The 16,779-nt window shown below is 45.1% G+C and overlaps 1 protein-coding gene across 1 annotated transcript in view; it reads left to right on the top strand.

Moving 5' to 3' along the window:
- Positions 1 to 16,779, top strand: part of LOC126291737 (ammonium transporter Rh type A-like) — a 332,630-nt gene that overhangs the window by 210,002 nt on the left and 105,849 nt on the right. The window lies entirely within an intron of this gene.

Here is a 16,779-nt window from a genome sequence, read left to right on the forward strand (position 1 = left end):
ATTTTATTCCTTCAAAAGAACTTTTAGTTATTACGAGCATGCTCTTCAAACGCTCGGTTGCTTACTGTGGCTGGTGAATCTTCTCGATTTTGGGAACAGGGTCAGGGGCTTTAGCCTATAATTTGCAAGAAGCAGGTGTGCCAACACCTTGCAGCTAAGAGAGTTCACTGCGTAGGGGAAGCAGAATTAACTCGTAAAGAAGCGCGAATATGTCAGGATGTTTTCATTTCGATGTCTTTGAAGCTTCTAGATAAACTGAAAGACTGGTTCCCTTCTTTTACATCTCTAACTCTGCGCAGAACATATTCGCCTTTTTGCGGAATGATAGAAAATTTTTCATTCTGGTTCCAAACTTACCCTGTAGCATAATTTTGACAATTGACCGCCATAGCTTGGAAACCTGCTTATGTGGATTTTTGTTGACTCAAGCGGTCACTGATCTGCTATAGGTTTTTTATTGTCTTTCGAACCATATTATTTATATCGTGACAAGGGATAAAACTTTCACAAAACAATCGGATGACCATTAATTACACGTGTTTGTATACCTTCTTACAGAACTTAAACCGATTCACACTTGTCTGAAACACATAAATAGAGCGTAAAAAAGCGCATAAAACATTTTATTTGCACCTAAATTCCGAATCAAGCTAGATTTTATCTCAGGAATACAGTTTTTATTTAAATGAGTCACTTTAAACCGATTCAGTACACTCAATTCACATCAGAATGACTTTTACATGCTACATTTATATCGACATAAAACCATCGTATGCCGACAAAGGAAAAAATTTCCGGATGGAAACCTCCCAGAAATTCGTGTTTTTCCAAGCATTTACACGTAAAATCCGATGGATGCACATTCAAATGGTGCCATTAGTAGAGCATTAATTTCTGCCCAATTAACGTCTTTTGCAAAAGCAATCAATTTATTCGAACTATATTCCCTGGCGCCAGTTCCGGTTTGTCGCTCAAATAGCGTTTATTCACTGCAACACAGCTGCAGAGCTCAAATGGTTGTACATAAGCCCGCTGGTGCGGGCTAAACCAATAAGTTTTTATCCCATGTTCCAAGCTCAAATATAAATCGAGCACCAAGATCCCAGGCGGCGATTCTGCGCGTGGCCTTCTCAAACATACACTGAAGTGTAGAAGAAACTGATACAGGCATGCCTATTCAAATACAGGTATACGCAAACGGACTGAAGAAGACTCTGCCTGTATAAGAGAACAAGTGTCTGGCGCAGTTGTTAGGTCGGTCGCTGCTGCTACAGTGGCAGGTTATCAATATTTAAGTGAGTTTAATGAACAAAGTAAGGGCATATGGACTATCAGACCAATTGTGTGATTGGATTGAAGAGTTCCTAGATAACAGAACGGAGCATGTCATTCTCAATGGAGAGAAGTCTTCTGAAGTAAGAGTGATTTCAGGTGTGCCGCAGGGGACTGTCGTAGGACCGTTGCTATTCACAATATACGTACATAAATGACCTTGTGGATGACATAGGAAGTTCACTGAGGCTTTTTGCGGGTGATGCTGTGGTGTATCGAGAGGCTGTAACAATGGAAAATTGTACTGAAATGCAGGAGGATCTGCAACGAATTGACGCATGGTGCAGGGAATGGAAGTTGATTCTCAATGTAGACAAGTGTAATGTGCTGCGAATACATAGAAAGATAGATCCCTTATGATTTACCTACAAAAGAACAGGTCAGCAACTGGAAGCAGTTAATCCCATAAATTATCTGGGAGTACGCATTAGGAGTGATTTGAAGTGGAATGATCATATAAAGTTGATCGTTGGTAAAGCAGATGCCAGACTGAGATTCACTGGAAGAATCCTAAGGAAATGTAATCCGAAAACAAAGGAAGTAGGTCACAGTACGCTTGTTCGCCCACTGCTTGAATACTGCTCAGCAGTATGGGATCCGTACCACATAGGGTTGATAGAAGAGATAGAGAAGATCCAACGCGCAGCGAGCTACGTTACAGGATCATTTAGTAATCGCGAAAGCGTTACGGAGATGATAGATAAACTCCAGTGGAAGAGTCTGCACGAAAGACGCTCAGTAGCTCGGTACGGGCTTTTGTTAAAGTTTCGAGAACATACCTTCACCGAAGAGTCAAGCAGTATATTGCTCCCTCCTACGCATATCTCGCGAAGAGACCGTGAGGATAATATCAGAGAGATTACAGCCCACACAGAAGCATACCGACAATCCTTCTTTCCACGAACAATACGAGACTGGAATAGAAGGGAGAACGGATAGAGGTACTCAGGGTACCCTCCGCCACACACTGTCAGGTAGCTTGCGGAGTGTGGATGTAGATGTAGATGTAGATGTAGAGTTTGAACTCGGTATTTTAGTCGACACCCGTGCGATGGTACACAGCATCTCCGAGGCAGCGATTAGGTGGAGATTTTCCCGTATGACGATTTCACGAGTGTACCGTAAATATCAAGAATTTCGTAAAACATCAAATCTCCGACATCGCTGCAGCCGGAAAAAGATCCTGCAAGAATGGGATCAACGACGGCTGAAGCGAATCGTTCAACAGAGGTGCAACCCTTCCGCAAATGGTTGCAGATTTCAATGCCGGGCCATTGACAACTCTCAGCGTGCGAAGCACTCAACGAAACGTCATCGATGTGGACTTTCGGAGCCTAAGATCCACTCATACAGCCTCCATGACTGCACAACACAGAGCTTTACGCTTCGCCTGGTCCCGTCAACACCGACATTGCACTGTTGATGACTGTAAAGATGTTGCCCGGTCGGACGAGTCTCTTTACAAATTATATCGAGCGGATGGACGTGTACCGGTATTTAGGCAACCTCATGAATCCATGGACCCTGCACGTCAGTAGGGGACTGTTTAAACTGGTGGTGGGTCTTTAATGGTGTGGGGCGTGTGCAGTTGGAGTGATATGGGATCCGCGATACGCCTAGACACGGCTCTGGTGACAGGTACGTAAGCATCCTGTCTGATCACCAGCATCCATTAATGTCCATTGGGCTATCCGACTGATATGGGAAATTCCAGCAGGACAATGCGACACCCCACACGTCCAGAATTGCTACAGAGTGGCTACAGGAACACTCTTTTGAGTTTAAACACTCCCGCTGGCTGCCAAATTCCCCAGACATTAACGTTATTGAGCATTTCTGGGATGCCTTGTACTCTTACGGGTTTATGGACATCGCTGCAGGATTCATGGTGTCAGTTCCCTCCAGCACTACTTCAGACATTAGTCGAGTCTGTGGCACGTCATGTTGCGGCAGTTCTGCGAGATCGCAGGAGCCTACACGATACTAGGTAGGTGTACCGCTTTCTTTGGCTCTTCAGTGTATTTGTTACGGAGCTTCTCCGCCGTAACGATATCGGTCATTATTGATCGATTTTACTTGTGCTTGTCACAGCTTTTCGTAGTCACATCCATCCTCATGGGTGGTTGGTGTGTATTACCTGCACACTAGTTTCACTCAAAAAATTAGAAAAATATTGCAAATAATGAGTCTGCGTATAGAAAATGTGGTTTTAATTATTCCCGAAGCTCCTGAGTTATGCTTCAATGTCACCGTCTCACCCCCTTTCCACTGCCGTCTTTATGATTCAGCGTTTTACGAGGAGTTCTGGAAAGCACACACGTACAATGACCTTATGAACAGTTAGGCATTGATAATGGATACAGATAACTTCAACAAACTACAAAACAGTCGCCAATAAATATATTGTTCTCAGAACTGCAGAATCTGTGGTTATCTTTTCTTTCTTCTTCTTCTTCTTCTTCTTCTTCTTCTTCTTCTTCTTCTTCTTTTTAATTTAATTTTATTTATTTTTAATTCCTGTCTATGATCACAACAGCGGTCGTGAGACTATCGTTTCCCGTCATTGATGACCGTCTTTAGACCTGTTTGAAACATACTGCATAACAAACAAAGCAAGAGAAGCATCGTCAAAAGATATAAAAGCTAGATATCATCGAACATAACAGCTTGCAGTGAGCAAAAAATCAAATGGCTCTGAGCACTATGGGACTTAACATCTTTGCTCATCAGTCCCCTAGAACTTCGAACTACTTAAACCTAACTAAACTAAGGACAGCACACAACACCCAGTCATCACGAGGCAGAGAAAATCCCTGACCCCGCCGGGAATTGAACGCGGGTGCAGTGAGCAGTAGCGCCTTCCACATGATGGCTGCGCCGGTACTTTGGCGCAGTTCGCACCGCAATTTTCGCTTCTGTTCTGCGATGCCGAGCTAGTCTTGTTGGTATCGCTCGACGACACCACTTAGACTTTATTACATCAGGACCGTTTTAAACTGATCTGAAGATGTGACCACGTCACCGAAACCGAGCGTCCGAGAACAAAAACTTTTTATGATCATAGATTGGAATAAAAGAAACAAATACTGCAGATAATTTTATTTGTTTGTTTTAAATCTAGCCATGGATCGCAAAAGATTTACCAACCAGCTAATTAATTTAGGTCAGTTATGACCATATTCAGACCTCTGTCTCTGTCATAACTGACCGAAATTAATTTCCTGGTTAGTGAAATTTTAGTGATGCATGACTGGATTTATAATAAAAAAAAGCCACAAGTATTTTCTGAATCGCTGTGAAACCTTATAGCAAATACGCCGCAACTCGTGAATCTCGTGTCAAGTCAGGCATACGACAGAGTCAGAAGGCTTAGTGAGTTAAAGCAACAAATTAGTACAGGTGTTTTAAGATGGTCATATCTGACGGAAATTAATTACCTGTTAAATATAATGTTTGTGATCAATGACTGGATTTTTAACAGAGCAATATTTCCTCGATTGCTGCGAAATATTATTGCAGATATGTCGCAAATTTGAAAATAACAACCGTAATTCCAATCAAAAATAAATAGGATAAATTCTTGAATACAAATATCATACATTTTCACTTAAAATTAATGATACAGGTGATACAATTATGCATCCTAAGTGTGTGATTCGTAAGTGTGCTGGAAGCTGACTTATTCTTTTTTTTCTTTCCCAATTTCCTTTCTGATCCAATAAAAATTTTCATGTCGTGATTACTAAGATACAAGTTCTTGCGCTTCTTGAAATTTTCCTGGCTTATCGAATAAGCGTTATTTAAGCATACGCTAACCTCCAATTAATTTACATATCATAAACAATACTTTGAACAGATTCATGATGTTGCCCGGGACAGTCCTCTCGCACCCACAATAGCTAATTTATTTATGGAGGATTGTGAAGAAATAGCACTAAGCTCTGCAATTTTGAAACCGACAGTGTTCTGCAGGTATGTCGATGTTACAGTCATTGTTTGGCTCCATAGAGAAAACAAATTGATCCAGTTTCTTCGACATCCAAATTCCACTCATAAAAATGTCAAATTTATATTGGAACGGGGTATGAATGACCGTTTGTGATCTGCAGGCAATTGTAGGTGCCCAAACATGTGGACAGTTAACATGGGTGCATATCGAATGTATAAAAGACAACTGCATAACTTTCATTCTAAAAGACTAAGTGGGCGCTCTAAAAAATCAAAACAGCGTCAACAGTCACTAGAAGCGTTTCCAGCATTATAGGTAATAACAGTCGCATATATATATATATATATATATATATATATATATATATATATATATATATATATATATATTCCAGGGGCAGATGTGGACTCTAACCACAATCTATTGGTATTGAACTGTAGGTTAAAACTGAAGAAACAGCAAAAAGGTGGGAATTTAAGGAGATGGGACCTTGATAAACTGACGAAACCAGAGGTTGTAGAGAGTTTCAGGGAGGGCATAAGGGAACAATTGACAGGAATGGGGAAAAGAAATACAGTAGAAGAAGAATGGGTAGCTCTGAGGTATGAAGTAGTGAAGGCAGCAGAGGATCAAGAAGGTAAAAAGGCGAGGGCTGGTAGAAATCCTTGGTAACAGAAGAGATACTGAATTTAACTGATGAAAGGAGAAAATGCACTAAGTGAAGCAGGCAAAAAGGAATACAAATGTCTGAAAAATTAGATCGACACTGTCCATTCCATTCAACTCCTCTTCTAAGTCCTTTGTTGTCTCTGACAGAATTACCATGTCATCGGCGAACCTCAAAGTTTTCATTTCTTCTCCATGGATTTTAATACCTACACCAAACTTTCCTTTTGTTTCCATTATTGCTTGCTCAATATACAGATTGAATAACATCGAAGAGAGGCTACAAACCCTGTCTCACTCCCTTCCCAACCACTGCTTCCCTTTAATGCCCCTCGACTCTTATAACTACCATCTGCTGTCTGTACAAATTGTAAATAGCCTTTCGATCTCTGTATTTTACCCCTGCCACCTTTATAATTTGAAAGAGAGTATTCCAATCAACATTGTCAAAAGATTTCTCTAAGTCTTCTAAGATAAGTCGTAGGGTCAGTATTGCCAGACGTGTTCCAACGTTTCTACGGAATCCAAACTGATCTTCCCCGAGAGCGGCTTCTATCAGTTTTTCCATTCGTCTGGGAAAGAATTCGCGTTACTATTTTGCAGCGGTGACTTATTAAACTGATAGTTCGGTAATTTTCACATCTGTCGACACCTGCTTTCTTTGGAATTGGGATTATTATATTCTTCTTGAAGTCTGAGGGTATTTCGCCTGTCTCATACATCTTGCTCACCAGATGGTAGAGTTTTGTCAGGTCTGGAACGTTTCCAACCGATTTCTCATACACAAACAGCAGTCGACCGGCGTTGCCAGGTGAAACGTTGTTGTGATGCCTCGTGTAAAGAGGAGAAATGCGTACCGTTACGCTTCCGGCTTTGATAAAGGTTGGATTGTAGCCTATCGCGATTGCGGTTCATCGTATCGCGACATTGCTTCTCGCGTTGGTCGGATATAATGACTGTCAGCAGAATATGGAATCGGTGAGTTCATGAGGGTAATACGCAACGCCGTGCTGGATCCCAACGTATCACTAGCAGTCGAGATGACAGGCATCTTACCCGCATGGCTGTAACGGATCGTGAAGCCACGTCTCGATCCCTGAGTCAACAGATGGGCACGTTTGCAAGACAACAACCATCTGCACGAACAGTTCGACGACGTTTGCAGCAGCACGGAGTATCTGCTCGGAGACCATGGCTGCGGTTACCCTTGACGCTACATAACAGACAGGAGCGCCTGCGATGGTGTGTACTCGACGACGAACCTGGATGCACGAATGGCAAGACGTCATTTTTTCGGATGAATCAGGTTCTGTTTACAGCGTCATGATGGTCGCATCCGTGTTTGCCAACATCGCTGTGAAAGCACACTGGAAACGTGTATACTGGCGTATCACCCGGCGTGATGGTATGAGGCGCCATTGGTTACACGTCTCGGTCACCTCTTGTTCGCACTGGCATCACTTTGAACAGTGGACGTTACATTTCAGATGTGTTACGACCCGTGGCTCTACCTTTCCTTCGATCCCTGCGAAAGCCTACATTTCAGCAGGATAATGTACGACCGCATGTTGCAGGTCCTGTACGGGCCTTTCGGGATACAGAAAATGTTCGCCTGTTGTCCAGGTTTGCACATTCTCCAGTTCTCTCACCAATTGAAAACGTCTGGTCAATGGTGGCCGAGCAACTGGCTCGTCACAATACGCTAGTCACTACTCTTGATGAACTGTATCAATCGGATGGACGTGTACGGCTATGGAGAGAACCTCATGAATCCATGGACCCTGCGCGTCAGCAGGGGACTGTTCAAGCTCTGTGGTGTTGTGGGGCGTGTGCAGATGGAGTGATGCGGGACCCGTGATACGTCTAGATACGACTCTCACTGGTGAAACGTACGTAAGCATCCTGTCTGATCCCCTGCATCCATTCGCGTTCATTGTGCATTCCGACGGACTTGGGCAATTCCAGCAGGACAATGTGACACGCCACACATCCAGACTTACTACAGAGTGGGTTCAGGAAGATTCTTCTCAATGTGATCATTTCTGCTGGCCACCAACCTCCCCAGACATGATCATTACTGAGCATATCTGGGCTGCTTCGCAACGTGCTGTTCAGATGACCTCTCCACCCCCTCGTATTCTTACGGAGTTGTGGACAGCCCTGCGGGATTGATGGTGTCAGTTTCCTCCAGCATACTTCAGACATTAGGGGAGTCCATGTCACGTCGTGTTGCGCCATTCCTGTGTTCTCGCGCGGACCCTACTCGATATCAGGCTGGTGCACCAGTTTCTTTGTCTCTTTAGTGTACACTATTCCTAGTGAGTGTAGTAGAAGTTACACAGGACGAACAATATGTAGGCTCACTGGAAAATAACGTCTCATTGAACACCAGTGACATACAGGTCAAAAAGTCTGTAGTGGCTGAATTACGGGAATGTTAAGATACGTATCATCCTACTGGGATTCAGTGGTCAAGGAAACTTTGGAAATTGCAATTAGTAGGCAACCTGCTCAAGCGAAACGAGTGTTTCCAGCTCAACAACGTGTGGAAACCCCTCATTTCACGTCTCCGCTCTCAAAGAAAATATTGTTGTAACTCTTGACTTCCCAGCATTTCAACATACGTGTCCTTAATAATCAACAAAATACTTCCTTAGCACTGTGGCTTCACTGACTGCGCTTAAAATGTTTTACTCTTAAAGGAGTAAAATTTTAACTGTGACTGACGCTCTTACACTAAAATTGTGTATGACGACGAGTATTCGTCAACGAAAGTACACTGCTTCACATTCCATACTCAGAGCTGAATGTCAATTTTACGCATTGACGCTAAGACGGTACGTTTAACACAGGGCTTTAACGCAGAAAAAGACTTCTAAGACTCAATACGATGGCGGACCAATTTCAGTTGGCTTCTGTGCTCTGCAAAAATGACGCTATCTCACTCTTACTGTAATATCCTGGTTTGTTATCAGGCATGTTACCAATAGTGTTCTCTCTGACGCATGCGCAATTATTCCACAATCTAAAGTGGTTTGTACATTAATGAGCCTAAACATTATGACCATCTTAACAGACTATTTGTCAGTGTTTGTAACGAAGTACATCACTGACTGCATATAAGGGATCCAACAAATTCTTGGTGGCTTTGTGGAGGTATGTGGCATCAGATGTCCATGCACAGGTCATATACACACAGTACAGTCTGTCTGCAGGCCACAAGTGGCCCATCGGGACCATCCGACCGCCGTGTCACCCTCAAATGAGGATGCAGATAGGAGGGGCGTGTGATTTTTTTTTTTTTTTTAGCGGAGCAGCTACTATTCGGTAGACTAGAACCACAATTGGCATCACGAGGCTGAGTGCAGCCCCGAAAAATGGCAACAGTACATGGCGGCCGGGATGGTCACCCATCCAACTGCCGGCCATGCCCGACAGCGCTTAACATCGGTGATCTGACGGGAACCGATGTATCGACTGCGGCAAGGCCGTTGACACAGGTCATGCAATTCGCGGAAATAACGAGCTGCTGATTTTAGTACGTGGTGATGGCGCCAGATAGCAACGCAGGTGGGTTCAATAGGATTTACACTACCGGCCATTAAAATTGCTACACCAAGAAGAAATGCAGATGATAAACGGGTACTCATTGGACAAATGTATATGTTGTACTAGAACTGACATGTGATTCCATTTTCACGCAATCTGGGTGCATAGATCCTGAGAAATCAGTACCCAGAACAACCACCTCTAGCCGAACGGCCTTGATACGACTGGGCATTGAGTCAAATAGAGCTTGGATGGAGTGTACAGGTACAGCTGCCCGTGCAGCTTCAACACGATACCACAGTTCATCAAGAGTAGTGACTGGCGTACTGTGACGAGCGAGTTGCTCGGCCACAATCGACGAGACGTTTTCAGTTGGTGACAGATCTGGAGAATGTGCTGGCCAGGGCAGCAGTCGAACATTTTCTGTATCCAGAAAGGCCCGTGCAGGACCTGCAACATGCGGTCGTGCATTATCCTGCTGAAATGAAGGGTTTCGCACGGATCGAATGAAGGGTACAGCCAGAGGTCGTAACACATCGGAAATGTAACGTCCACTGTTTAAAGTGCCGTCAGTGCTAACAAGAGATGACCGAGGCGTGTAACCAGTAGCACCCCATACCATCACGCTGGGTGATACGCCAGTACGGCGATGACGAATACACTCTTCCAATGCGCGTTCACAGCGATGTGGCCAAACACCGATGCGACCATCATGATGCTGCAAACAGAACCTGGATTCATCCGAAAAAATGACGTTTTGCCATTCGTGCACCCTGGTTCGTCGTTGAGTACACCATCACAGGCGCTCGTGTCTGTTATGCAGCGTCAAGGGTAACCGCAGCCACGGTCTCCGAGCTGATAGTCCTTGCTGGTGCAAACGTCTTCGTACTGTTCGTGGAGATGGTTGTTGTCTTGCAAACATTCCCATCCGTTGACTCAGGGATCGAGACGTGGCTGCACGATCCGTAACAGCCATGCGGATAAGATGTGATTTCGACTGCTAGTGATACGAGGCCTTTGGGATCCAGCACGGCGTTCCGTATTACGCTCCTGAACCCACGTATTCCATATTCTGCTAACAGTCATTGGATCTCGACCAACGCGAGCAGCGATGTTGCGATACTATAAACCGCAATCGCCATGGAGTACAATCCGACCTTCATCAAAGTCGGAAACGTGATGGTACACATTTTTCCTCCTTACACGAGGAACGTTTCACCAGGCAAGGCGGGTCAACTGCTGTTTGCTTATGAGAAATCGGTTTGGAAACTTTCCTCATGTCAGCACGTTGTAGGTGTCACCACCGCCGCCAACCTTGTGTGAATGCTCTGAAAAGCTAATCATTTGCATATCACAGCATCTTCTTCCTGTCTGTTAACTTTCGCGTATATAGCACGTCATCTTCGTGGTGTAGCAAATTTAATGGCCGGTAGTGTACATCAGGCGTATATGCTCACCGAGACCTCAACGTGACATCACTGTAATGCTTCTCAAACCATTTTAGCACGGTTCTCGCTCCGATATGCGGACAGTTATAATGCAGAAAGACGAGAAAGCCGTCGGGGAAGCATGAAGGGATGCAGGTGGTTTACAGCTTTCAACGTGTCTTCGATGACAACCACAGGCCCCAAGCAAACGCAGGAGAATGTCTCCCATAGCATAATACTGCCCCATCAGCCTGCGTCCGTGGCGCTGCACATTCCCAGCCGCCGTTCACCTCGATGACGGCGTTTGTGGAGACGACGAACGACCTAGTTCAGGGAAAATGTGATTCACCCGAAGAACCGACACGTTTCCTTTGATCGACCTTCGGAAGCCGGTGGTCCAGAGCACTCTGCAGTTGTTATTGACGATGTCGTTGGGTCGTCTGCTGGGGTGGTCTGCTGCGAAGCTCCATGTTCAATAGTGTACGATGAACGGTGTTCCTCGAAACACTTGTGCCTATCAGAAATGTGGTCTTTCGGCGGAGATACCTGCCCTACTTTACAGAGCAGACAAGCCTCCGAACCCTAGGTTCTGTGCAAAGTCGGTACGTCCAACTGTTTAACGCCTTGTGGTAGTTTCACTGTCCTACCTCTTTCCTTGGATGCTCACGACAGTAGCACGTGAGCAGTCGACCACCTCCGCCGTTTACGAGACACTCGTTCACAGGTTCCGCGTAATAATAATCTGCCCTTTGTCAGACTTTCTTATTTCAGTCGATTTCCCCATTCGCAGCCCTTATGTCCGCTAGGGTGGTCCACCACCCGTGTCTGCTCCGCTTACATACATTTATTACCTCGTCACGTGGCCGCAACCTCACCAGGCGGTATCCTACGTCACCTTGGGCAGTGGTCATAATACCAGGTGATCAAAGAGTCAGTATAAATTCTAAATCTTAATAAACCACGGATCAATGTAGATAGAGATGTAAAAATTGACACACATGCTTGAAATGACATGGGGGTTTATTAGAACCAAAAAAAGTTCACAAAATGACCGACAGACGGGGCGGGACAGCAAAACGTCAGTGAGTGCGCATGACAATCGTGTATAAGAGGAGCTGTAATGAGAGAGAGTATCAGATGCGCCAGCAGTTGACGCTACCTGAAAAGGCGCTTTTAGTGAAGCTGTAGTATCAGAATGGGGAATGTGCTAGTTCAGCGTTACGATCCTATCGCCATAGGCAGGGGATTCGAACGGGTTAAGGTCAGTTGACAAATGCAGTTGTGGCGAGAATGATTTGGAAGTTCGAAGCCACGGGTTGTTTAAACCCCGTAGTGGCCGACCGAGCACAAGGCGTAATGCTGCTGAGACAGTTCAGGAAGAAATGGACACTGTAGTGGGTTCGTCTATGCACGGGAAAGTCAGCGCTCGTGCAGTCGCACGTCGTACCGGCATTCCATACACTACTGTTTGGTTGGCACTGAGGCGTAACCTCCGATGCTATCCGTACAAAATCCATCGGCAGCATGAACTATTACCTGGCGATTTAGTGAAGCGGAGGGCATTTGCGGTGTGGACGTTTCAAAAGATGACGATTGGTTGAGTAACGTGTTGTGGACCGACGAAGCTCATTTCACGCTCCGAGGGTCTGTCAACGCTCAAAACTGCAGAATTTGGGCTACCGAATATGCTAGAACTGTCGTGGAAACTCCACTGCACAACGAGAAAGTCCCGGTATGGGTTGGATTTGCGTCTACCGTTACCGGGCCTTTTTTCTTCGAGGAAATGCGTGATTCTGGTTTTGTAACTGCTACCGTGACGCGTGAAAGGTACGCCGATGTGTTACAGAACCGCATCATCCCCAGCCTGCCTGATAAACACCTGCTGGAACGTACGATGTTAATGCAGGATTGCGCTTCACCCCATACTGCTAGACGCGTGAAATATCTCTTGCACGCGTCGTTTGGTGATGGTCGTGTGCTCAGCCACCACTTTCGTCATGCTTGGCCTCCCAGGTCACCGGACCTCAGTCCGTGCGATTATTGGCTTTGGGGTTACCCTAAGTCGCAAGTGTACCGTGATCGACCGACAGCTCTAGGGATGCTGAAAGACAACATCCGTCGCCAATGCTCCGGACATGCTTTACAGTGCTGTTCACAACATTATTCCTCGACTACAGCTGTTTTTGAGGAATGATGGTGGACATATTGAGCATTTCGTGTAAAACATCATCTTTGCTTTGTCTTACTTTGTTATGGTAATTTTTGCTATTCTGATCAGATAAAGCGTCATCTGTCGGACATTTTTTGAACTTTTGTATTTTTTTGGTTCTAATAAAACCCCATGTCATTCCAAGCATGTGTGTCAATTTTTACCTCTCTATCTACATTGTTCCGTGATTGATTCAGTTTTCAAATTTATACTGACTTTCTGATCACCTGGTATTTTGGCTGTGCGGATCCAGTTTTCAAAAATGATGTGACTCTGTTTACTGCTGGTAGAATTAATTCTTAGTCTAATGAGTATTTTTTACGAACCAAGAAGATTAAAAATAGGAAAAATTTTGTTGCTATTGTGACAAGAACAGAGTAATTTGTTCAAGTGGCTCTGAGCACTATGGTACTGAACTTCTAAGGTCATTAGTTCCCTAGAACTTAGAACTATTTAAACCTAACTAAGCTAAGGACATCACACTCATCCATGCCAGAGGCAGGATTCAAACCTGCGACCGTAGCGGTCGCGTGTTTCCAGACTGTAGCGCCTAGAACCGCTCGGCCACTCCGGCCGGCGGAGTATTTAATTGATGTTTCATTTACTGTTAGTGTCTTGCGAACGTTTCAAAAGATAAATTTCGTAAAAAAGGTCACATATTTGATAGATGTGATTGTTCGGTAATAGTGTAATCAAACAATACGTTTTTCGATTTAAATGCACAAACCGCTTCATCTGTTTATGTTGAGGATCAATTGTGACTCCCTGCATCAACCGTCGATCCCTTTTTCTGCTTTTCACTACAGATTTCTAGAGTTGCGAGATCTCAGTATACAAGAGCATCTCCTTCGAAAACCCTCAAAGGACTTCAGAGGTTCTTTATTCAGTCATCTATATACTGCTCTCTTCTCCGTCCGTAGAGTCCTTGGAGGGGCATGTGGTTAGCACACCGCTCTCCAGGCCGTCTGTCAGTTTATGAGACCGAAGCTGCTACTTCTTAATCAAGAAGCTCTGCCTATCTTGCCGATCTGCACACCAGAGGATGCTCGTCTGTGTCCATAACATCACAGTCGACACTCAACGGGATGTCTGCGAGGCGTATTCTGTGAAGGTGTGACTGGCATAGTTGCTTCCCATTGACAGTAAGGTACCATGCAGACCGGACTACCACCTGACCACTATGAGCACCTGCACATCTGTGCGTGTGGCACCTACACACAGATACATCAGTTACTTAATAGGCACGTAAAACGTCTATTGCGATTTTCCCAAAATTGCCAGATTAGTGAGCCGTACTAGTTGCACATTATGTTGTGTTAATGGCCTACTAAAGTGGTGCAAAGTTTGAAGTAAATCCGTGATCCCAACGCCGTGGCCTCCCCTTGTCAGGTGAAGTCCAACGACAAGTCCACTGCTTCTCTGCTGACAACACCATTCTCCACTTCCCAAGTTACGTCTGCCACAGACGGCCCCTACCAGGCAGACTACACTCAAGACACCTCTGTATACCATATAACATACCAAGCACCTACAGGCGCAACCAAGAGGAAAACAATTCTTCAAAACAAACAGAACTTGCTAGAGATTAATGTGAACCTTTTTCTACAGAGTTCGCCTCACAGATACAGGGAAAGTTGGAGTACTCCACCGGATTTATAAGGCCAGCTCAGCAGCAGTACAGCTAGGACCAGCTCTGATGGACCTCACCGACGCTACAAGTTATTTGTTTTTGTGTGTATATAGTGACTATTCGAGAAGTGTAGTTCAGTTTCAATAAACGACATTATACTGAGTGTTCTACAATACTGAGTATTTACCATCCCACCTCCTTATATACTTGCTGGTAAGCCCATCGTGACATCTGGTGATGAGTTCCGTATATCATAGGGGTGTCCAGTTACTTTTGATGAGGTAGTGTAATTACCTTATGCTGTGCCCGCCCGGCTAGCCGCGTGGTATAACGCGCTGCTTTCTGAGCGGAAAGTCGTGCTGGTACCCAGCACGAATCTGCCGGTGTGCACTGACTGCCGGATCCTGAAGTAAAGCAAACTTAATACCAAATGTGTCAAAAGAGAACCCATACCTGTTATTCTTTTCTGGGCTGCCGAAGGGTAAATACCTGAAGACATCCATTATGGTACATTGCGACAAGGGATCTTACTGTTTCATGATAACTCACGTCCCCATATCGCAAATATATTACTGCATTAGTTACGCCAACTCAAGTGGGAGACATTCGAGCATCCTTCCTATAGCGCTGATCTCTCGCTATGCGTTTATAATACCTTCGATACCTTAAAAAAGGCCGTGAAAGTCCGACGATTCCTGTCAACTTCATCAACTCAGCAGGACACAGTGTTTCATCAAATGGGTATCATCAACCTGGTGTTGGTGGGGTAATTGCCTCAATATTCGCCACGATTTTGACTGATTAGCACACCGATTCTGGACTGTGCCGCCTTCGAACGGAAATTTTTTGATCGCCCCTTTCAATAAAGAGATTACCTGCTTTCCTCCATCTGCCCTGTCTTCGCCTGACTGCACCTTATAGCTCATATGCATGCTGCTGACATCTTTATTCGTGTTGTAGGAAGAAGTTGCATATATTATGAACATTCACTACAGGTACTTATAGTTTTTTGTGATATTCATTTCCATAAGGGCCCAAAGCACAAGGCCATTTAATTTGAGCCTCAAGCCACAGAACACACTTAATGAAAATGATAACCAGTATTATGAAGTGTTCGTATACAGTATGTCTGGGACATATAGTAGCTATTCTTTATGTTCCGATACAAGCTTCACATTCATCACACACATTAGAAGTGTCAAACATGATATTTTACTTAGCATCAACATGGAAACTTTGTGAATTTACATCAGGAAAGTGCCCGCCTGGCTAGCAGCAGGGTGTAATGCTCTGCTTCCCGAGCAGGAAGGCATGCCAGGGCCCTGCACAAATCCGAGCGGTGGATTAGTGTCCAGGTCTGGTATGGCAGCCAGTCTGTGAATGGTTTTAAAGTTGTCTTTCCGCCCCGTTGGCCGTGCCGTCTAACGCACGGTGTCTGCAGCTCGTGGTCGTGTGGTAGCATTCTCGCTTCCCACACACGGGTTCCCAGGTTCGATTCCCGGCCGGGTCAGGGATTTTCTCTGCCTCGTGATGACTGGGTGTTGTGTGATGTCCTTAGGTTAGTTAGGTTTAAGTAGTTCTAAGTTCTGGGGGACTGATGACCATAGATGTTAAGTCCCAGAGTGCTCAGAGCCATTTCTAATGTAGGGCTTTCCAGGCGGGAATGAACGCATGGTCCCCGGCACGAATCCACCCGGCGGATTTGTGTCAAGGTCCGGTGAACCAGCCAGTCTGTGGATGGTTTTTAGGCGGTTTTCCATCTGCCTCAGCGAATGTGGGCTGGTTCCCTCTATATCGGCAATTGCTGCACAAACACGTTCTCCATGTACGCGTACACCACCATTACTCTGCCACACATATGTAGGGGTTACACGCATCTGGTTTGAGACGTTTCCTGGGGGCGTCCATCGGGCGCCAAAATGCACAATAACCCTGGGTTCGGTGTGGGGAGGTGGAGCGGTGAAGTGGACTGTGGTAGTCGTCGTGGGATTGTGGACCACTGCGGCTGCGGCAGGGA

The sequence above is a fragment of the Schistocerca gregaria genome, chromosome 9 (genome assembly GCF_023897955.1).
Source record: "Schistocerca gregaria isolate iqSchGreg1 chromosome 9, iqSchGreg1.2, whole genome shotgun sequence".
NCBI classification, from domain to species: Eukaryota; Metazoa; Arthropoda; class Insecta; order Orthoptera; family Acrididae; genus Schistocerca; species Schistocerca gregaria.